This window comes from Athene noctua, chromosome 6 (assembly GCF_965140245.1).
Source record: "Athene noctua chromosome 6, bAthNoc1.hap1.1, whole genome shotgun sequence".
NCBI lineage: Eukaryota > Metazoa > Chordata > Aves > Strigiformes > Strigidae > Athene > Athene noctua.
The window spans coordinates 34,999,851-35,024,008 of NC_134042.1; the positions used below are offsets into that span (position 1 = coordinate 34,999,851).

Genomic DNA, 24,158 nt, shown 5'->3' on the forward strand with positions numbered 1-24,158 from the left:
CAATGTGCATCCTTCATCAAAAGCAACAGGTGTCTATGGGATCATTTTTGTTTCTGAGTCATCTTTGTAGCAGTTGCATGAACAGCAGTACAGTCACTCCAGAAAAGTAAGACATCAATCCTCTTCTTTTCTGCTATCTACCAAGCAGATTTCTTTGCTTACTCCCAGTCTTCATCTTTTGTGGTGGTATTGGAGACATATTTCCATTTGAATGTGAAATTTTTTACAACAGAGGTTACCTGTGGAGTTTCTGCTGTCCCTAGGAAACCTGGTCAACCTGAAGTTGTCTATGCAGAACACCTTGACTTCCACATTTTGCACTGGATAAAACCTCTCTGACTTCATTAATGAAGTTTTATGCAACTGATAGGTATAAACAGTTTTACTGATAGAATCAAATCTTTTTGTTTGGGTCTGAGCACATACACCCAGTTCTACATTACATGTCTCTGGCTTTCTTTAAGATTACCCCTTAGGATGATGTACCATTAAACTCTGACAGACCCAGTCAATGCAATCAAATCAATTATTTTTGTCAAGCAGCCTTCTCAGTTCGAACAGGTGGTATAACCCCAGTCTGTCTTCCAGGGGCTGTTTACATTACATGTACTCACTAAGCAAAAGCTGATGTTTGCACACCAAGAGACATGTTGGTGCAACAATTGGCTAATCATTAGGTATCCTCTGGAAGAGCATCAGAGCTGGGAGACGCCCATTTACACAGTGAAGCATACAGTGAAAACTGATGTGGTTGATAAAGTCAAAGCTAGACATCTGACAGGGAAAGTGAAGAAAACCCACAAAACCACATTATTTCCACTGCAGAGAAAACTAGTCATAAGACTTTCAGAAATTGTCTATAATAGATTCAATAGACTTAAGCGCCACCATAGAAACTGTATCACAGTTCTATGTGATTCCTAGGGAATTTTTGGTTGAGTGGAAAATTGCAAGTGGAAACAACCTGACATTTAGTCAATAGTGTGTAAATCATTTTGTATTCTGATTGCACAATTTCTGTCCCATTCAAACATAAATCTTAGGTGTATTCATGCCCTGGGAATATCAATTCAAAGCTCATTTGTACCACCTCTGCCCTTGTGGTGGGTCATACACAATACTAGAGGAAAACTGTGATGCTAAATGTACATGATACTAAATTAGTTTTGTAGGTTCAAAGCAGATAAGATGAATTCAGAGAATAAAAAATTGTAAGGACTATTCAATACAAGGATATCACATGTGGCTAAGAAGTCCCTGAGATTAAGTTTTCTGGACCCTGGAAGAGTGCCTCTGACCCAGTGTAACTTATGTTGCAGTTTTCATCATCTTAAGAAATACTGCAATGAGTTGTCTGAGCCCCAAGTAAAGTCTAATCAGCTGGAGAGCAGAAGAGTTACTGAAGGGAAGCAAGCTAGCAAGACACCCTAGGAACCCCACTGCTCCTCATTCAAGGTGTTAATAGATTGTGATATTTAATATTTCGGCATTGGTATCATGAAAGCATCAGATGGATATCCAAGGATGGTTTTCATTATACTGAACCTGTTTTTCATACCTTTCACTGCCAAGATCCTTAGAAAATATTATTATACCTGCATCCCAAGAGCAAGTCTAGGTTTTACTAATAGCTACCGTTATTGAATACCTCATTTGTGATTTTTGGCTAGATTTCTCAGTATGTGGCTACAATAAGAATTGCCATGAGGTGAACTAGGAAAGAAATACAAATTAGATCTGTCCTCAGTGAAAACAGACTAAAGTACCTGGTAGTTATTATGCAGGACGATGTACTGGCACAGTGGCAGTGACCACACTGTAACTCATGTGCTGACAATTTACCCTGTGGGAACTCATCCTTGCTCTTCATCTTCCACTGCCCTTCTTCCTATTTGAAAAATGGGGATAAGAAAATTTCTGTCGTAGTCCAGTCTCCCTCACTGTTTAAGCACCTAAAACTATTCAGGGCAGGGCCTGTCCTCTTATATACAGAACTCATTCACAATTAGTCCATTTTTGTTTGAAGCCTTCCTATCCTAACACAAATCACACTGTACTATGAAACCCTGCAATGTCCCACTTGGTGATAAACATCAGTGCCCCTTGTTTTTAATCAGGAAATTCAAGACCATGGAATTAAAGGACTAGCCTGCGATCACTCAACAAAACAGAAGCAAGAACAACTCATAGGTCTTTCTCTCTTGTAGTTCTTCCTGTAGCCCAATACAACCAGTCCCTATTATATGAACACTCAAAGATGCGACTTTTACAGAAATTTTGTGCAGCCTCTACATTGGCTAATGAGATCTAAAGTAAAAGGTTAATCAGTATTCTGAAAGCATTATGTTATACTAGGAGACCTCAGAGGCATCAAAGGCTATTTCAGCTAAACTCTATGCTACTCACAATGTTACTGTTCTACCTGAACGGTGCATTGAACCCCAGAGTTTCCAGTAGTTACGGAAACAGAGAGAACTATTGACAGTTAGTGGCAAATTGAAAGAGCTATCTAGCTACCACACCTCTTCTTACCCTTACAGACAGGACTGGGACTGTTGCTGTGAAATTACATATGAGAACAAGAGGATGTTAAAGATCATACCTAGTCATTTTGCATAAATCCGAATTTTCCCAAGTGACTAGTGACGCTGGAGGACACCTTAGAGGTTCCTGATTTTGAGAGAACAGAACAGCTGTTCAGCACTTAAAACCACACTAGAGAATGAAGGCAGGGCAGGATGGATCTCTGTTCAAAACTTCTCTTGCCAAGGAGTGCTTGGCCAATGCTGGCCCTGGGTGTCTCAGCTCTTGATTATGCTGCCATGTGCTATCAGCTTAGCAGTCATCTATATTCTCTTATCCACCCTTCCAGTTGGTGTTCACCTTACTGCTCCCACAGCTAGCTCCAAGGACAGAAGTTCAGGCAGAAGTCCAAACTGAAATTAAAATTTGACCTGAAGTGGGAACAGTTCTCTTTTTTACTTCCTAACTGAATATTGAGGCAACGACACAGCCCATTCAGACCACTGTTCTCTCCCTCCTAAGAAATACCACCTAGAATGAACACAGACCCTCATGGCTTGAAGCCATGAGTTTTAAAGATCTTTGGTTTACTGATAGAATGGGAGAATAGGTAGGCGGCATCTCCATATACATCTGTCAGGAAATCCTTGCTGCAAGCCTGAGCCTGAATACTCCAAAATTAACCACATCAGTCTTTCTTATCTCAGTTGTGTCTGCCTTAAAATTTTATGGCTGTGGTGATTTGGTCTAGCAACCCTGGGGTGTGATGTTCTGTTTACTTGACATTTTGACAGAGGTGAGGTGGCTGGGGCAATGGGGTTTCATTTGGGGATTGGAAGGGTGGAGAAAAGTGTTTTTTTATATTTCTGGCTGACGGGATGCCTTTTGTGGGATGTGAAGTGCTGATGATTTGTTTTTATTGGTACAGATTGTATTTTTAATGGATGGCAAGATGCCTGGTAACTGGATAGATATCATTTACAATGTCAAAACAAATAAATTAACTAATTGTGTTTAGCATGAAAATTACTGGTTTTATCTTTTATTATCTGTAAAAGCTAGCACTAGCCTTCCTGGATTCTTTAGAATTTAGCCATATCATAGAACAATGATGAAATTTTTAATTCATTGCCCATAATTTTTTTTTTTAAGAAATAATTTAAAAGTCATGCATACAAAAAAACAGGGCAGCATATTAATATAGTCAGAGAGAAAACCTAGATGTCAAGCTGCAGCACACCACCACATCTCACCAGAGAGGCTAATTCTTATCAGAAGATGTGGTGATCTTTTATACTGATTCATGTCCACAAAGAATGAAGGACTAAGTCCACTCCTATTTGTATCAATAATATCGCAAGAAATCACAGCATAAAAAGAAAAACAGTACTCTAATCCAGTGAATTAAGACCAGACGTATTCAATATTGCTCAGACAAAAGAGGATAAAACTAGGAGACCAGAAATCTCAAGAGACAATCGTAAATATGGAATCATGCTATGAGTGTCTACAGGATCCTGAGGATCTGGTTTTGGTCCACTGTTTTCCACATTTGGGATAAACACGGAGGATAACAAGCTGGTGGAATTAGAACTAAAGAATGAACAGAAGTCTTATATAAAAAAATAATTTGCTAGGCATAGTGGGCAAATTTGAAAGTGCATTTCAAGTCAGACAAATGCAAGGTCATATATCGAGTGAAAAATGTTGGTCATGAAAATAACTCTGAGGTCATTAAAGGTAATCACTTGAACATGAACTTTTCCTGACACAGCATTGCTGAAAGGACAAGTGTAAACATGAGAACACTGAGTAGACACCGGAAAACATTCTTACCACTGTATATTGCATTAGTAAAATAATTACTGAAATAGATTTCTGTGTCAACAGTTCAAAAAGTGATACTGCAAAGAGATCAGAAAATCTCCAAAGAATAATTCCAAGTCATGAAAATTTGTCTTGGAGCAAGAAAATGCTCCATTTAATAATCTATTTAAGAAAAGGTTCAAGGTATATTTGCCTGTGATCTATAAACATCTTCATGGAACCAAAGTTTTTAGCTGGAGATCATCACTAAAGCTAGCAAAGACAATGGGATGAAATTCAGTGTTTAGAAGACAAGTTCAAACTAAAAATAAGGCACAAACTTTAATAGTACTACTGATTAATCAAGTGGAAAATGTAATAAAGCACATGGTAGATGTTCCCTTACTTTAGGGCCTTACACCTGAACAATTTTCTTCTTTGAAATAAGCTGTAGCAAAAAACTGTGTCCTTGAAACACCAATTGCTGTATAAGGTCTCATGGACTGTGTCACAAAAATTACACATTGTGTGGTCACAGTGGTGTCTTAAAGTCTTCAGAGAATGATTTAACATCATTCCATGTTTAGTTATTTTTATCTATATCCATAAATATCACACATGAGATTTTCTTACGTCTTTTTTAATTTCCTAGGCCATTAGGAAATCTGTCTTGGCCAGTGAAACTACTGAAAATGGGGATAAGAATAAAGTTCTTCCAAGTGATTTCTCCTTTGCAAAGATTTAAATGTACACATGTGCAGCTTTTCATTTTTTGTTTGTACTTTTATCAATACATTTTGTATTTAGTGAGAGATATTTTACCTCTAATGTTTGTAGTAACTGCAGAAAAAACATAGAAAACTTAGGAAATGTTGATAACATTCTTATGCTAGATGTTGAGTCATCAGCCTAAAGATGCTGGGCATGCCAACCACCTTCCTTTCAGGACACACAGAATGATTGCATCTTTATCAAGCATGAAGCAAGATGAAGAGGAAGAATCCAAGTTATTACCACAGACAATCTGTTGAATCAAAGAGCCCAGAGAGGACTAAAGTGCAGGTTAGGGGAGGCGGGCATGCAGAAGTTAGGAGATTGTTTGGTAAGGTAAGTGACTGTAAGAGGTGGAAAGCCAGGGGAGAAAGTCAGCAGACAAGAGGAGAAGGAGCAGAGGTGCTGAGGAACAGGAAGCACTTGCCCCCTGGAAGGCAAGGTTCAAAAACTGTAAGCAAAGACACTGTTTGCCTTTCTTCTGCTCAGAAAAACAGGATTTTGTGCATAAACAGGACTTTATGCATTAAAGAATACAGAAAGAAACAAAGTCCTTAAGATCAACTCATCGGTTCAGAGACAATACCAGAGTCCTTCAGGAAAAGACTTTCTTGACAAAAAGCTACTTTTAAAAGAAAAAAAAAGTTAAATAAATATATTGATGAGTTTCATTTTGTCATTTATGAGCCTGTGGTTACACATCACACAACAGCTTACCAAGAATGCTCCATCCCAAGGAGATGATTTGCACCTGCCACTACAGGAACAAGGGAGACTACTATCTTAAGTCCATCCACTGGTGTTGAAAGTGGTGGGACCCATGCCTATGCTTATACCTCCACAGGCACGGTCCATGCTCAGGGTGCTGTGACCCATTCCATTCCCTCCATGACAGCTCCTTTCCCTGCTGGCTGGCAAGGTGGTAACAACCCCTAGCAGAGAGCTATCAGGGAAGGATGAGGACTTACCATCTCTGAGCTAGAACCACATTCTTGGAGACCTTGGCGATTAGAAGAGAAACTCTGCTTGGACTCTGTATTTAAGAAGGAAGCCAATGTGGACAGCAGATTTCCAAGACAATATGCTTTTGGCAATGTGCGCTGTTTCGCAGATGGACTGTTACATTTTGTTCTATTTGGAACATATTTAGCATGCCTGACTTCCTTTCTTAAGTAACAAATTCTGATAATCATGCCACAAATTTCTGTGGGTCACATTAGTAGCTATGGCTGTATTTCCTTCTTTTGATCAACCATTGACAAAAGTGGGTATATTTTTGCCATCATGATTATTTGGGAGCCATTAGCACCATAGGGTTCAACACAGTAAGGCTGAACAGTTTGGCAGTTGTGAGAGCACAAGTCCTGCAGATTGAAAAAAGTTTGCCATGGAAAGTCTTCTTCCCCTTTCTGCTAGGAGGTGTGGGTGATGCTGGGGTCCTACTTCTTTATTTTATTCTGACTGTTGTTCAGTCCTGCTGTACCATCATAACCCCAGGAGCTCACCCTGCTCTTGAGATACAAAGTTCTTGCAGACATTCAAGGCCGCAAGCTCGTTCCAGAATCACTGTCTGCTCAAACACTGAAGCTCATTCAGTCATTTATAACCTCCAGGGCTCCATTTTAAAATAATACAAAGATTGGATGTCTATTTTTTTTATAGGAATAATTGCAGGCCAGGACTAAATATCCAAGTTCAGTAACGTGGGTATCAGTTCCAAGATTACTTGGAACAGAGCACTTTCCCCAAACTTCTCCCCCACTCCTTATTTGGACACAGAAATAATTTCTTCAGTAGTAGATTTTTACTCAGTGAAATCACATGTTTTCTCAAAACTTTTTTTTCTCAGGATAATTACATTTGATAAGAAAAGGGGAGAAATAACAATGCCACATTCCTAAAGTGCAGACTGAAGCCAAATTCAAACTGCTGCTGTGTGGGGTCAGTGTTTTTTTCCAAAGACGACTGACCCTGCTGAGCTTGGACATAATCCAAGATCAATTCCCTAAACACCTGTTTAATTGCATGTTTCAGTGTCTGAGGACAGGCTGTTGATTGCTGAATTCATTTTCTATCTGCATCCCATATGCATTATGTTATTGGTTGATTTCTAAACAAGGATTAAAGTGTTTTTTTTCACATAGATGGTCAGCCTGGAAGTGGATACCAAATAGTGTGAGGCATGAATCTGTAATGCTGCTCTTTCTGCCTGGTCTGAAAATTGCTCAACATTTGTCACAGGTTCTAGATCTCTTGCCAGCTATCTGAGCCTTTCCTTAGCTAGCACACTTTTAACATTACTCAAAGATGATAAACAACAACTAAACTGTGAAAGACTTTGCACTTGGAGCACAGTTTTAGTCCTGCTTTTGTGATTGAGATTTATAGGACAGCCATACAGATAAGTGCATAGCGAGGGGACAAAAGCCTCTTCCCCTTCTGCTCAGAACAGACCTGTGCATGGTTCATACACTTGGCATCACCTGCATGACCATAGCTCCTCACTCCCACCAGTCTCCAGTACTCCCTGTTGGCACATGATCACACCTGGTTGTGTGGACAATTCCTGGTGTCACATGAGAGCTTTTGCACAAATGTACAGTCTGCATGTTAATTCTGGGATCAGAATTGAGACAGAGTACTGATTTCAATTAAGGGCTTTGCTTAAACATGGACAGGAGCATAACTGTACTCTTTGGATCCGATTTCCTGTTGCAGGTTCCGTACAACTTATGAAATCCATGGTCAGTGCATGTGATTTGGGAATCTCAGTTATCTCCCCGCTGCACTTACTTACACTATACCAAGTAGCTGTGGTACAGCAGAAGAAGAGTGACCCAAGTACCCTGCTGGAGTGGGCTAGAGATGTGTTAGCATTCCATTGATGACACTGAGCCTGCTGAATTAGGAGATACCAAGCCGTTGCTGCTCAACATGGCTTCATCTTTATCAGCAGGAGATGTATTTTTCAGCTTAACAAATGAAACATTATGGTTGTACTACCCATTTCTCAAAATCACCTATTTTGTATGATCATAAGCTACACTGAGATCTACTGGTAGAGTGGTGAGAGGAACCAGTGAGCCCTTACTGAGAATACTCCCAGCTGCTGGGAGGTTATGTAAGTAATACTTTCTATTGCAATGGAAGTGAAAAAGATGTGCAGTCAGAGCCAGGAAATGCACATGAAGAAACTAAAACAATCTTCTAGCAAATGGTCCTTACAGTACCCTGTTGCCGAACAATGTGAGACAGTCTCATGCAAGAACCTCTAGAGAAGGCTTATAAAATTCCACAGGAATAGAACCATTAACACTGAAAAAGTGAATTTGGTATGGCTGAATTGTGTATTTTCTCTGCAATTCTATGGTATTGTTTAAAAAAACCCTGTAAGAAGGAATATATTAAAAATTTAGGAGTTTAAAGCACTATTTATAAAGCTTTTAAACATGTCTGTGAAATCCTATTAGCTTCTTCTCCAATGAATTCTTTCAAAGACTTTTCTGTTAGGGTAGAGAGCATGAGAGAACTAAGAGAAGAGAACTGCTATTCCCACTTTTGCTCCCCAGGGAGCTTTGAGAAATCACTAGCACAAATAGTCCAGCCAGCTGGTTTAGCCAATTGGTGGTCAGTTTACATTTCCTCTAATAAGTGAACTTCTTGACCGTACATTTTAACTGAGTCATTAAGAGCTCCTTTTCCAAGTGTTTTGGCAGGCTAAAGAGGTCTGAGACTGTGAATAGACCACAATAACTGGTAAAGAGGAGAACAGCCCTACTTTTAATACGGCAGACGAATCTGATCCAAATGGATCCAGAAATTAAAGTCGCAATGAAAACAAAGGGATACAGATATCCACCTGCAGGAAACTTTCATTGCAAGGATTTCTTCTTCCATTAAAATGCAGCCACTTTGGACGTGTAACATGACAAAAGCTTTAACCATTGCTTGAACATCTTGTGCAAAAAACTGTGGGAGCGAGGTATTGGAGACTTGAAAATACAAGAGAGATTCTAGGTGTGCAATATGTGCATAGCCCGACAGAGAATTCAGTATGGATGCTCTAGTCACTCTCACAGGATACCTTGAAATCTTTAATACACATGGAAAAAGAGGACCCCATGCATGTATATAAACAAGTGATCTCCATTATAGGGAACTGGAATAGTAATATGAGATTCACACTAACTCTCACAAAGCTTCAGTAATCCTCACCAGCACCTAAATCAGAAATGGACTGAATTCAAAGCTGCTTGGCTTGAGCGTGCAAGGAAGCTTCAGTCAGAGGTGGCATGGCTGTAGATTGCCTCACATCACTTGAGCTGCATGAGTCAAACACACATGGAGTGAGACTACAGTGCTTTGTCTTCTTCCAGGAGATTAAGACCTTACTCCCTGAAACTATCTGATAAACTAAGGAAAAGAGTCTGACTGCACTAATAAGGCTTGCAGAATACGTGTCTGGACAGTGGGTCAGTTTTTTATTTGCTTTAAAGGCTTTGTAGAGCTGACCAGTTATACATGACTCAACACTCACATCAGTAGTCTGCCCAGGCACAGCCACAGGCTCTGCAGGCAGTGGGAGTTAGAAGTCCTTCTTAGGAAGGGAGAGCTTCAGATCTCTGCCCATGGCAGCAACCCTTGCCAGCTGCTCTAGGAGCTGTCATGATTGACAATGAAGAGAGTGTTAAGCTTGGCACTAAGGGCACTGGGGAGCTTATCAGAGGAGAAAATTTTTTCATATTTCATCTGAGTTTCATATCTGTCCATGTGTCAGCATGCTTTATAACAATGTCAAAAGCACCACAAAGCCAAGGTAATTCTTGTACAAGTGTTAGGGCCTTTTGGGCTCTTTTGTAAGCAAAGAGTGGGCAGTGGACAAAAGTCAGTGGAGAAGAAAACTCTTTGAGAATTATTCTCTGCAAATACTAGACTCTAGGCTCAGACAGCAGTGTCATCATTACTGTTAATAGCAAAGAGCTATGCATGTTGGGGAGTATTCCCCTTTGAGTGTATACATAGCAAGCCATCTATTTCTTTATTTCTGTGGTGGTGATCACTGGAAAATGCCTATAATCCCTGCTCAAATAACTGGCTTTAACCCAGATTTGGCATTCACTGTTTTATAATGATTGAGCTACATTTGCTTGCAATGTTCCAAAAACTGCTGCCGGCCAGCTGGGTTGCAAACCTTCCTGGATAAAAGAAAACTGTGTGGATATGGGAGCTTTACTTTATTCCAGTTAGGATGTCTACTGACAATTCTCCTGCTCCCCTTACTCTCAGTTTATGGGTCTCTGGAAAAAGAGGTGTTTAATCTCAAAGGGCTTTTCCCCTTTCTTTCTCTCTCTGTTGTTTTAAAAGCCATTCAGTTACCTTTAATGCATAAATTAAGACAGTAACTTTCAAGATTTGTGAAATCTTGAGATAACAAGCCCTCAGAGCAGATGTGCTGAGCCTTTAGAGGCAGAAAGTTGGGTTTTGTTTAGCCCCAAGAATGGCCAGTTTTGAGCAGGACCACAACAGGTTCTGAATGGTTGTGGAACTTCCAGGAAGGATGATGTGAGGCTGAAACTGCAGCAAAGAAAATTTCTGGTGGAAGTTACCTAACACTTGCAGGAGTCCTGGCCCCCACTTGTCAGTAATAAGTCAATTGAGAAAAGGCCAGATCTTCTTCCCCTGTACTGATCCTGGCATAAAGATGTGTTGATCTGGATGGTCTTCACTGAATTTGCACTCTGTAAAACTCAAGATTCACTCCACTGAAATGCTGATTCTGAATATTGTCTCTACTTCACTATATCAGCTTCCATCTAAAGATCTTACAACACTTTAAACTCAATGCTAAAACTCAAAGTCCATGTGAAAAAGAGAATATCACTTTCATTTTATGGAAGTCTTAGATAAATTAAAGTCTAGCACCAGGATCAGTCACAGGCACCTGCACTTCAGAACCATCGCACAAGACATGTTGGAGTTGACTTCTGGAAATCATCTGGTCCAAGCCTCCACTCAAAGCAAGGGCAATTCAGTCAGGTTGCTCAGGGCCTTCTCCAGCTGAGGAATTTCTCCAAGGATACAATCTTTAGCCACAAACTTTATGAACCTCTGTTCCAGTTTTTGGCCACCTTCACAGCGATAACATTTCTCCTTATATCTAATAAGAATTGCTCATTTTGCAACTTTTGCCCCTTCCTGTCCATGTGCACCTCTGAGGTGAATCTGGCTGCATCTTTACACACTCACATTAGACAGTGGAAGACAACAAACAATAAAATTCCCTCACCAGCCTTACCTTCTTAAGGCAGAGTAAATCCACTTCTCTCAACTTCTCCTTGTATATCACGTGCTCCCACCCTCTAACCACCAGAGTGGTCCTGTGCTTGATACTCTTCTGTATGCCCATGTCTTTTTTATACTAGGGAATCAGTATGATTGGGAGAATTGGGTGCCTGTGAAGGCAACAGGAATCCACTGCACACTGAACTCTCTCCTGGAGGTAGCTAAGAGAAAATACTTAGAATGCTTCCATATACAGATTAATTGTAAACCTTGTTATCAGTGTGGTTCATCACAGCAGTAATATTTTGTGAATCTCTGCCTAATTTACTAGAAACCATTCTGGTGGGAGACTATTTCATTGGATGCTGTACAAACACAGCTAGAACTAGGACTGCCTTACTCACACATGCAGATCTGCACATTTTTGTCCCCAAAGCTTGAAGGTAAGTCTACCTTCTTTGCATCAGAATTCAGAAATTGCCAACTAGCACTGACGGCTGAACACGTGGCCAGTCACATTACCAATGTCACAGGCAGTCCCACCAGCTTTCACATTATCCATGAAAGTTCAGAAAGTCACATGTTCAAATTGAGCATTCCCAAGCCAAATGGTTCAATTCCAAGTAGCCTGGCCTGAAAAAAACATGTTCTGTTTAGGTATTTTTTAAAAAAAGGTAAATAAATAAACAAAAAAGGCAATGTTTCCAACCAGCAGGAACATTTAACGTCTGTGGTTATTCCTGGAGCAAACCCCTGCTCTTACTCTCCAGAAGGCACATCCCAGTGAATTTTCCATCATGTGTGTCTGCTCTAGTGAAAAGCTAGATTATGTTTTTTCCTTTATCATAATAATTTCCTTTATTAGATCCTGATAACCACAAGGCCGCTGGTCATACTCAGTCATGCAAGAGAACAGGCACATTTTAGAAGGTACAATCTCCAGCACAGAAGCATTCCTAGCAAATTCTCAGCATGATTAGCATTTTATGATTTGTAGTCTTTCTAATCATCTCCAATGAAATACTGGTGTTCCATGCCCCACCCTAGGTCAGAGGGAATGAACCATAGATGCATCATGTATTTCTGAAATGGTTTAATGTCCCAAGGTTCTAGATGTCAACTTGAAATTTTGGTGGAGCAGAGTTTGATGATATTTTGTATCTTGTGACAATATACATCCCTTATCAGCTTCAGAATGCATATGATCTGCTGGGCCATTAATACATATACTGCAACTGTAAGCTTCTAATTGCATTTAGAGGTGTTCTCCAGTCCCTGTAGGACACATCTATGCCATAGGTCTCTGGGTTTAAGTCTACACTCAGGTTTTCAAAATTGCCTGGGGAATATGGAGATAAAATTTTCACTTTTTTCACTTAAAATCATAGACAGAGTTGTAAGTCTTATTATGTGTAACCCTGTAAAAATAGTCTTACTCTCTTATGCCACTTTTCATCTATGACTAGTTAAACCTTTTGAAAATGTCAATGAGCCAGATTTACATGCTACAAGCCAAAAAAAATATTTAAAAATCACTGATTTCACTGGGAATTTTGTCCAAAAATGCAATGTAAAACGTGAATAACAATACAGGTTTTTACAAAACCGTATCTTCAAAGAGCACCAATTTAGTGTGGAAGGACACCTCCTTCTTAAAGCTGGCATGCTACAGTCTTTTGGGATGAATGCATAAAACCAATTGATAGCTGTCAATGAACAGTTCTGGGCTATTCCATCACAAAGCCAGCCCTGCTTTTAATTAAAATAATTTCAATCTCCTTCTGAAGTAAAGCTCCAGATGCATTGCTTAGAGATTTGCTGAACACAGATGTTGTATATATTGCTGTACTCTGCCTGAAATAAATGATTATGATCCAAGGCTGCTCCAGTGTATGTCTGGTTTGGGATTCCCCACAGAGTTTGTGATAGCAGGAAATTAGCTTTTGGACCACATCTCCTCTCCCTGGCCCAGTTGCTGCTCCAGGAGTAAGGAGTGGCAGTCTGGCAAACTGACCCTGCACTGCTCCAAGATTCCTTCTTCAGAAAGGGGATGTCGGGCTACCCATTTAAGCTGTCTCAGCTTTGTGCTGCTCCACCATAGTGACAATAACTGTTATTTCATGGGTGGAGGCTTTTACCCATGCTATGAGCTTTCCTATGCACTGTTAGATAAAGCAAATGGTTTTCTTTTGTGCTTCTGTGCACACTGGAAGCTGGAAATACATCAAAGGACTCAAAAGTACAGCAACTTAAAGATACCTGATAACATCTATCTCACCCTCAAATTGTGCAAGACTCTTTCTTGTTAACAATTGTTCCAGGCAGTTTTAAAATCCTTCTGCTGATACGTTTTGTACTATTTCTTCACTACAGTATACCTAGTGTATCCTTGTATAACTTGATACACTACACTGTCATAAGGGGCTTTGCTATGTTTAGTCTAAAAGTAATTTTCCCTCATTTCTGCAAATTATACCTTATTCTGAAATAATCATTTTTTTTTGTACACCACCAAACACAGCTTCTGCTTCTTTGACATTTACAGTTCCAATTCCTGTCATCTTACTCTAAGCTTTACAATATACTTAACTCTTTTAATCAGGTTAGCCTCAGTAATGACCCCAATTTACTGTTGCTCTATACTGAGACTTCTATAAACTTATCTACATTTATCTGGTAGTAAAGTACTTACACCATGTGAGCAGGTTGGATCCATTCTCAGCAGAATATATTGAAGGACTATTCCCTCACTGTTATGGGAGTCTTAGTAACTTCCACAAACTGCCCCATGCTACACTGCTCTTGTCATCGCTGCCTTCTCCTGCTCATCTTCCATCAGATAATCGTATGATATGTTAGCTCTTCATCTACTGCTGGGTTTCCAGTCTCTTAATTTTTAACCACAGTTGTAGCTTTTCTAGAAAAGTTGTAGCTTTTTCCTAGAACAGTTGTAGCTTTTCTAGACTTCTGTGTACCTAGACTTCTGTGTCACCTAGAGATGTGTTGGGGTTGTACCTCAAAGGCAGTTAATGCCTTTGATCCAACAAGAAATTTACTGCCTCACCAGCTAATGCTTCATTTATTCAGGGGGCTGGCTGGAAAACAAGAATTCCTCTTCACAAAAAAAAAAAAAAAAAAAAGAAACATCAAAATATTAGAGCAAAGCAGACATTTAAATTATTTCTTTTTGTGGAAAAACAAAACAACCCAAACCAAACAACACAGTGTCAGATCAAGCAGTAGATGATGGATTCATTCAGACCCTGCAAGTTCCTGATGCACTCCTCTCTTCCTCCTAGGCTCTCCCTGGTTAGCTGAAGCACTTGTATTTTCAGCATCTGAATGCCTCATGAACACAGATTTATTTTCACTGTAGTGGCATGTTACTGATGTAGAGCTGAGCCATGGAAAAGATAAGAAAGTTTTCCAGTACTTACAAATGTGTACATACACACTTGCAAGTGCCCAGATGAAGACACCATACATACCATGACTTTCAGAAAGTGCTGAGTGCCTCTGCCTGACTCTAGACCCCTCAAGCGTTTCCATATGGTTGCTCAGATATTGAGATTCCTCAGATAAGTAGTCAGTTCTGAAAATAACATTGAGCAAAGACATCTGAGGTCACGCTGGCAGCCAGATCAATGGGCATTTACATGCTAAATTTCCACTGAGGATGAAAGTCAGTGAGAGTAAGGGACCTAACCAATCTCTGGGGACCTGGGCCTTCATTTCAGGTGTCATGTCACTTATACTATTGCCCTGTCATCTGGACCATCCTTCTCCTCACACTGCAGCATAGCCTTATACTGCAGGGCACCTGCAACCATGACTCATGGTTGAAAAGAACTAAAAGCAGAGAGGGCTTTGCTGGCGTTAAAACTGAAGATGGACTTCAGTGCATCTTGTCATTCCCAATGGGCAGCACGCCCCAGCCAAGAGGCAGAATGCTTATACTACTCCCCTGAACTGGGCTGGTGACGTATAACTCTCATTCATCTTCTGGTAGCATTATTTTATTTGAAAAATTCTCTTATGTCTTTGAAGTACTAAAATGGGAAGTCAGTCAACTGGCAGATGAAGGGGTCAGAGCACCTTAAAGTCCACACAGTATCAGGCAGCTTTTCTATTTCTGCGTGGCATCTCTCTCATGGGTCCGGTGTCTTAGGGACAAGACAAAGGAGCAATGCCAGCACATTACCTCTGCCTATAGAGACTGGCAAAACATACAGTCCATCTGGCTGATTTGTATTAGCAAAGGAGCCAATTCATATTTTCTATATATTTTGGCTTAACATCTTCATTGTGACATATAACCATAGCCAATTTTAGACTGGAACCAAGCGAAAAGAAACAAAGCTGACCCAAAAAATATAAGGGACCTGCCAAGAAAAATGGTGACTTTTAAGTCATTGAGAATACTGCCATCTCTAGGCCCTGTGGGTGCTGCAAATATATGCAAAAATTAAAATAGAACAGAGTGCTGGTGCTATGAAAGGCACTGAAAATAAATAAGCCTTCCAGGTAAGGTGAGACACTCTATCACATACTGAACTCTTTATTTTATGCCACAGGGAGGTAGAGAAGGTGTCACTCATGCAACCAAAGTCTCTGAGGGTCCCAGCAGAAAGCTGGGCATGGACTGTCATCCACAGCCAAAACAGACACTCATAGGAAAACAAGAGAAACACAAGCCACAGAGCTAATGGATTGGGGAAGGATACTCATAAAGTCTGTCAATCTTCCAGCACTGTTAAGTGACTTAATTCTCTTTTAAGCCCTGTAATTGTCTAGTTGGCAGGACTGCCTTGCATGACAGCTATCCCACAAAGGAAAGCTCACGAAATCTGCTCCAGAGCAGACAGAGCTAGTCGGTACATAGTGGCTTTAACTGATCTGGCACTGCTAAAATCCCTGGAAGTAAGACATAATAAAGGCAAGGCGGCCACAAAGCCCCACGTATCAAACCAATGTTAGCAGTGACTCTAAGGAATCATTCAGAGATTAGCAGCAGGGGTGAGAGCCCTGCCCTGGCCAGCACATGCCTGAGGATATGGCAGACTGGGCATAATTACTGCTCCTCTGAAGTGAGTCAGATAGAACCTCCTGCCAACTAGCTCTTGATGACAGCTGAAGTCTATGTATTACCTGGCTCAGAGCCCAGTGACCAATAATCCCCAATTCAGAGACCAAGCTTAACCAAGGCCATTAAACCAACCAAAACCCCGAGTATCAGCTAAACATCTTTCCCTTGCATACCCTTTCCCTCTGGAGCCTACAAAGTGCAAGGGACATGGGACTCCTGGGTTTGTGCCACCTTGCATAGCAAAGTATCGTACAATTGCAAGAAAGAGGGAAAACTGAGGCACATCATGAAATAGAGAAGTCACAGTCTAAGAGAGATTTTACCATTCCTGAGTCTGGACTGTGGCCTGCACATCTAACAAGACATGGACATTATCCCTTTTGTACTTAGGCTCCATTTCTTCATAAAAGCAGTTATGTTTTGTAAGATGACACATTCTCATTCAGCTATCCCCCTCCATATGCTACTGTTCTTCTCTCCTGGCTCCCAGCCTCAGTAGAAAACCAGAAGAAACCAGAAAACTTTAGATCACCCCTAATAATCAGGTGAAGACACTTCCACAGACAGAAACAGTTCAGCTCAAGCTAATTGAAAGCAAATTCAAACACTCCTGGTGGCCACTGTTTTTAATCATAAGGTGATCTTCTGACCAACTGTCTATTCTTCCCTCACAATATCTAGGAAATCCGTATCATGATATCAGGAGTCTGGCAGGAGGAAAATATGGCACCAAACTTGATCTTAGGCTCAAGACAGATTAACTTAAACCTAATAAATTCACTGCAAGAACTTCTCCTCCAAGATCCTAAAATCTTCACCAAAGTCAGTAGGGACCATAATCAGAGGTCTAAGAGTTTTTGGTTTCCAGTTGACTATCCAGCTATAAACCCAGTATGACTGTAGTTCAGTCAAGTTCAGGTGTGGCTATACTGTAGTTTTGTTTAGTTTATTTTCCTTTCTCACATCACCATACATAAATACAGTTGGTCAGTGATGGTTGAAAGGCACTGACATGCAGAATGATGGACTTGCACTTACTGTTACACTTTGCCATACCCAGGAGTCTGCTATTTTTCATTCCAGTACACAGAAATACCAGTTTTCTTAATAACATGCCAGCCTTCTTGGCTTGCATGTTATATTTCTTGGTTCAATTCTACTCATTTCTTTGTGATTTGTAGAAGCTTCACAGATAAACAAAACACTGGCCTGTGCTTTAACCACCAGACTGTACTCCTCCCACACTGCACTTGACTAGGAATGAAAGAAGGAATAATCCAAGCCACAGAAGGCTCAGTTTACCCTGCTACAGACAGATGCATACAACAACCTTTTTTATCAAGCCAACTCCTCCACCACAAATGGATTCACTTCAGTTAAAAGCATCATTTCCACCCTAATTCTCCTTGGTAAATTCTGCTGGGGAAGGATACATTTATTGATGGTCAAATTTCTGTAGGAATGACCCTACTGAGCAACCCTACTGTAAGGACTAGCTGACTCTTGCCTTTCCTCTGCCCCAGCCCATCCTCCATGCTAGTACAATGGTTTCCTGAGGGAGGAAGGAGCTCTGAGTGTTTTCAGAGGTAACTTTTTACTCATTAACAATTTATGGTCAACTAGTGATTACTTTTATGAAAGTTGTTGGGGTTGTGAAGAGATCAGGCCATCAGATGAAAAACACTGAGGATGGACCCAGAAGAATTATAGTTGTGTTTGCCTGGAGCTGTACAATGTGGGTTTATCCCATGGGACAGGGCTATGCTAAGTATGTCTGTACACTGCGATGTTAATGATCTTTCTTCCATTAGTTGCCAGGCACATGGTCTTCTGTCTTAATGCACATAGTTTGTACTTTCCACGTCTTTAATTTACCTGGCTTGTCTAGTCTCATTATATTAGATAATCAAGGGTCAATCATCTTGAATTGCGCTAAAGCATGAAACAAACACAGCATAAATAGATGGTGACTGAAAAACTCCAGAATCAAATAACCACTAAAAGCTTTTATAGCACAGGTATTCCTGAAGTATATGGGAGATACTGATAACTTTCTGAGACTTCCCCTTTCTCCTGATCTATGCAGAAACATAGACAAAATTGCCTAGTGATTTCCAACCAGTTTAGTGCACTAGAGAATTAAATAAGTTCCATGTGTTTCACTTTGAGCTTTACTGTTGCATTATTATTAAACTGAGCCTCTACAATCCTGAAAATGAATTATTATTCATATTATTCATAGCCTGAAGAGTGGGCTAACAAGAGCCTTATGAAGGTCAACAAGGACAAGTGTAAGGTCTTGCACCTGGGAAAACATAATCCAGGAGTGCAGCACAGGCTGGGATCTACCTGTCTGGGGAGCAGCTCTGTGGAAAGGGACCTGGGGATTGTGGTGACAAGCTCAACATGAGTGAACAGTGTGCTTCTGTGGCAAAGCAAGCCAACAGGATGCTGGGTTGCATCAACAAGGGCCTCACCAGCAGAGATAAAGAAGTCATTATCCCACTCTACTCAGCACTTCTCAGACTACATCTGGAATACTCAGTGCTCAGATTTGTTCCCTGCTATACAAAAAGATGTGGACAGGCTGGAGAGTGTCCAGAGGAGGGCCACAAAGGTGATCAAAGGGCTGGGAAGCCTGCCATGTCAGGAAAGGCTGAGAGAACTGGGCTTGTTCAGCCTTGAGAAGAGAAGGCTTAGGGGAGACCTTATCACCAAGTTCCAGTATTTAAAGGGTGGCTACGAAGAAGATGGAGATTCCCTTCTTACAAGGAGTCACATGGAAAAGATGAGGGGTAATGGGTACAAGTTATTCCTGTGGAGATTCTGGTTGGACAGAAGAGGAAAATTTTTCACAGCAAGAGCAGTCAGCAACTAGAATAATCTCCCCAGGCAAGTCATGGATTCCCCAACATTTGACACTTTTAAGATTCAGCTGGACAAGCTGCCGGGCCACCTTGTCTAGACTGTGCTTTTGCCAGAAAGGTAGGACCAGATGATCCTTTAGGTCCCTTCCAAACTGGTATTCTATGATTCTATGATTTTGTGATTTGAGTTTACACAGAATGGCCTGAAGCCCCAAAATACCCAGCACGTTTATCTATGGCAAAGTCAAGAACTAAATTAAAAATTCTCCAACCCAAGCCTTAGCCACCAACTATAGCTTCTTCTTGAGATGCTTCAGAGGCAACTTTTCTGTTGTGACAGCAGCTTGAGGTCCAAATTCATATTTCACCATACAAAACCTGACAGGAAAACTATCTTATGAACAAAGGCTACACATCATGGCCCTTGACTCAATCAGGAGTTATCATCAATTACATATCCTTCCAGGAAGCTGCCCTCAACCTCTTGCAGAACCTATTTTCATGCAATCTTACTTTTTTCTTTAGTTAATTTGGACATGATGGCAGTGCTGCCCTAACAGGGACCATGCATAGGCTTCAGAAACTGGCCCTCTGGAATAGCCAAAGAGATTGTTTCACAGACCAAGAGGAAAAAGAAAAGACACAAAGCTGAACCAAATAGGACTAAAGAAGGCAATGGCAGGAGTGGATTCCATTTGTTTTTCCTTTATACAACCCCTTCCAGGGCGTAATCTCCTTGCTGCATTTCCCTCCTGTTCTTCCTCCTGTTTCTATATGCCCAGAGAGGTCACTAGAAAAGTCACTATTAGGAGGCAGCCTGACTTAATGGCTAAACCATTGGATAAAGATTTCTGGCCTGTATCCCCAGCATAGCCAGGGGCCTGCCTCAGGACCTGGGCACCTCCTTTCAGTTCCCTGTATCTTCATTTCCCTCCCCTCTTCCCAGACATGCACATCTGTTCCTTTATTTTGCTTGAAAACTCATCTAGGCATAGGCGGTTTTTAATGAGGTTGCACCCAGGGCAAGTCAGTACAATTGCAGGCTTGGAAGTGGAGTTTAGGTACGCTTGCAGTATAAGCGATAATGATCTGAAACCCATCTGTGCAAAAGTAATGTTTTGAAGGAAGGAGTTTCACTCCATGAATGTAGGACGGGGGACCTGTAGGTGGGGAATGAAGGAGATCCTGGCAGTCTGTGAGAAATGAGGAAAGTTGAAGCAATGACTACTCCACAGACAAAGCCTTGAAGAACAATTCTGTCTTACTTGGAAAGAGTTTCCCTCTGTTTTCACATTTATTCCTTTTAGCTTTTGTTTTAAAAGTAAAGATGATGTCTTTCTTATTTTTATCATTAACACCTCTGGCCTCCTCCCTGCTTTCTCTCTCTAGATCATGCTTATCTTGCCTTATGCTTATACCTTTCCTAACATCTACTTGTCTGTCTTTGTGGTCTGCTTTCTCTGATCCCTCCATTTAACCTTCTTAGATGCTTCCCCATCCCCATCATCCCCTCACTTTGTGTATGTGCATTAATGGGAGAGAAAGCAAAAATAAGAGCCCACGCATTACAGTTCTTTCCACAATGCCCAGAAGGATCTGTTTGAGGCATGTTTTAAAGATCATTGTAAGTCAGGAAACAGCAAGGTGGAGTGAAGGGAAATTGGAAGGAACTCTCAGCTTACGAATGTATAATGCAAGAACATGGGCCCTCGCCTCCAGTTTAATCTTGCCAACAGTTACTAGACCAAGTTCCTTGAACAAAAAGTCATTATTATGACTAACCATTCTGTATTTATAGAGAAGTAGCATTAGAAGACAAACAGTTCAAGCAGTGCTCTTGTGCGATGTTCTTTGCTTTTTCCTGTATGTGGTCTTTTATTCCAGTGTTAATTGTGGTTATAAATTATCTCAACCTGCTTTGGAATGAGTTCACACAGACTTCGTGCTGTTGAAAACACAGTACGTTTATACATACAAAGTGGAAAGCATTCAGCAACTCCAGGGGTAAAAATACCATGTATCAGGATTCAAAACCACAACAGATTTAAAAAGTAATTATCATTAAAATACTTCTCTGCCTGTTGCCACAAACGTCTACAGCTACTTCTGCACCACGCAGAGGCCACCGGCGTGGTCAAAATGGCCACTGACAGGTGTCTTTGAGAGGGTCTTGTGCTAGGAAAAGTTCACAAAGGATGAGATCTGGAGATAAAAGAGTGTTAAGACTGAGTGGTGAACAGGATGGGGAAGGGACGTGGACACCTAACCCCATCCAGGCCAGAAACGATGAGGCCAAAAAAACTTGAAAGGGAGAAGAATGGCTTATGTTTCTTTTTTGCTGTATTGGAATATATCAGCCCCAGAAGGGAGAATGTTATTTAAACCACCCGGGGTACACATTCCTCTGAGAGCCAGGGAACGTGGAGCCCTGGTAGGCAGGCCCAATGCCAGGCTGGGACAGAGCGACCCTCTCAGTCTTCCTATGTTTCTGTCAGCTCTAGCAAAGAGGGGGATAAAAAGAAGAAAAAGAAAAAAAAAAAAAAGAAAAAAAAAAGAAAGAGCCTATTAAATCTCATACAGCTTTCAGATCAAATTTTTATCCTGTTTCACTTTGGAAGTCACTTGAACAAGCTCAGTGCTTCAAAGCTGAGGCTGCAAATCTCCCAGGGAAGGTTTCTGTGTTTAATAAGCTGTTTTGACTGGAATTCAAAGAGAAAGTAAAGGTTTCTGTTGGCCTAGCAATAAAAAACGTGGCCCAGGCCTGTAACTCCATATCTGACCAGACAAAAATGTGTACTCTGTTAAAAGCTGGAGGTTTCTCAGAAATGTTGGCATTAGAATAACTCTGGTTCCCCTGAAGTCAGTAGCAAAAAGTCTCATCATCTCTAATGGAAATACCTGTGACTAATTTTATTTGGAAAGAAGGTGATGGGAGGTGGTGCCAAAACACCACCTGTAAGTTATATAGTGTCTCAGCTACTGGACAAAATAGCTTCCAATTTACTCTTTTCAACCATTTCACCACAAAATTAACCCTTGTCAGGCTTCATAGCCTAGAAGCATGCTGAATGCTGACAATCAGGGAAGCACAGAGCAACTGAAACACCATTAACATGAGCAATGCTTATAATTAGCTTATAATAGGATGGAGCCAAGATTCATGTGATTCAGACTTTCTTAAATAACCTGGGTAAAATTTTGGTTGCTTCTGAGGACTCTGTCAAGGTTCCCTGGTGTCTTGTCTGCAAGGCCTTCAAGCATGAAACTGCATGTCAGCCTATTAACTGCACCAGAAGTCCTGGAAACAGGGAATCAGGTCTTTCTACCATCACTGTAGTGAGACATGTACTAGTACCAGTTCCCTTAGTATCCCCATTTTTCACCCTAGGGCACACAGATAAAAAAATAAATATTCCATCAGAACAGTGAATGTGTCCAGAGGATTTCACTAAATGAAAAATGAAATCTAACCCCAGCAGAGACCCCTTCGCTCTGACATGTCTTGTTTTCTTTAAGTTTTATTTTTCTTCCTTTGACACAAATGTGATTCAAACCTGATGTGGGCTTTCAAAAACTGTTCACAGCTAACTGTGGCACTCAAATGGCAGTCTGTCCTTTCCCATCTATTCTTGTTAATGTCTCTATTCACCAAACTTTACTTCACTATTAAATTCCCCTATTTGAAAGTTAGACAGAAGTGAACAGCCCTGACTGAAGAAAGCATTAGTCCTCACATTTCTGCCAGCATGGATAGAAACATATATGCCCTTTGCAGGCTGGAAGGGCCACTGTAAAAAATCCACCTGTTTTGATTACTATGGTTTGCATGCAGCAGGCCAGACACAGTAAAATACAGGAGTTTCATTTCCCCTTTGATTTCAGCACTTCTTTTCCACTAACCACTCTATTTCCTGATTCATCTCCATCAAAGTTAGCAAAATGAAAACATTCCTGGAAATCTGCATATTAGTAGATAACTGAGGTGGATCAATTTGCTATGATGAGAAGGACTAGTTGCAATTTTCAAAGGACTGGATAGTATTATTTTTACAGCAAAGTCGTTATCCCAGGATTCCAGACCTCCTCATTAAAAAAGCAGGGTTTTTTAATGTATCAGTAGGTAATACTATTAGCACTGGTTAGAAATACATTTTTCCCACCTTGGAACATAATGAGGGCAATGATTCAAACACAGAAAAATGTGTCCCAGAGTAGCTGAATTTAAATTTAGACTCTCATAGGTACTGTGAAGCATCATGGTCTCCTCACTAGGGAAGCAATCAAAGTACATCATCCGAAACTGTCCTGCCAGAAATTTCAGACAATAGGGCAGAACCAACCGAAAAGACCTATCAGTTTTAGCTCTTGTGTTGTTCTGCAGCAGCATTCAAAAAAGAAATATTCCAAGTTAAGTGCAGTTCCTTAGTCTAAAGACAGGCAAAATTCTCTATGGAAAACTTGTATCTTCTGTGATTTGGGCTTTTTTGTTGTCAAAGATGAGTCTTATTTCAAAAAAGAATTTGATAAAAACCTTCAGACAATTAGCTACATGTAATAACAGATAAAAACCTCACCTTACCATTAGGATAACTGAGACATAGAAATAAGTAGTGGTTATAGATTAACTTTGTGGTAGACTTGTGGGCTACATATCTAGCATTTACCCTGAGCTGCCACCACCGATCAGATTGATACTGATCTTTCGAGTCCAAGTTTGGCATCAAAATAAATATTTTGGACAGTGGAATTACTTTGATTTAGTTCAGAAATTTTCTCTCCGTTCCTTCATAACATGACATTATCAAAAGCAAGCAAACCAAAGG

The 24,158-nt window shown here is 40.6% G+C and overlaps 1 protein-coding gene across 1 annotated transcript in view; it reads right to left on the reverse strand.

The window, feature by feature from the left end:
• The window catches only part of FBLN5 (fibulin 5), a 47,188-nt gene that overhangs the window by 15,698 nt on the left and 7,332 nt on the right, over window positions 1-24,158 (reverse strand). The window lies entirely within an intron of this gene.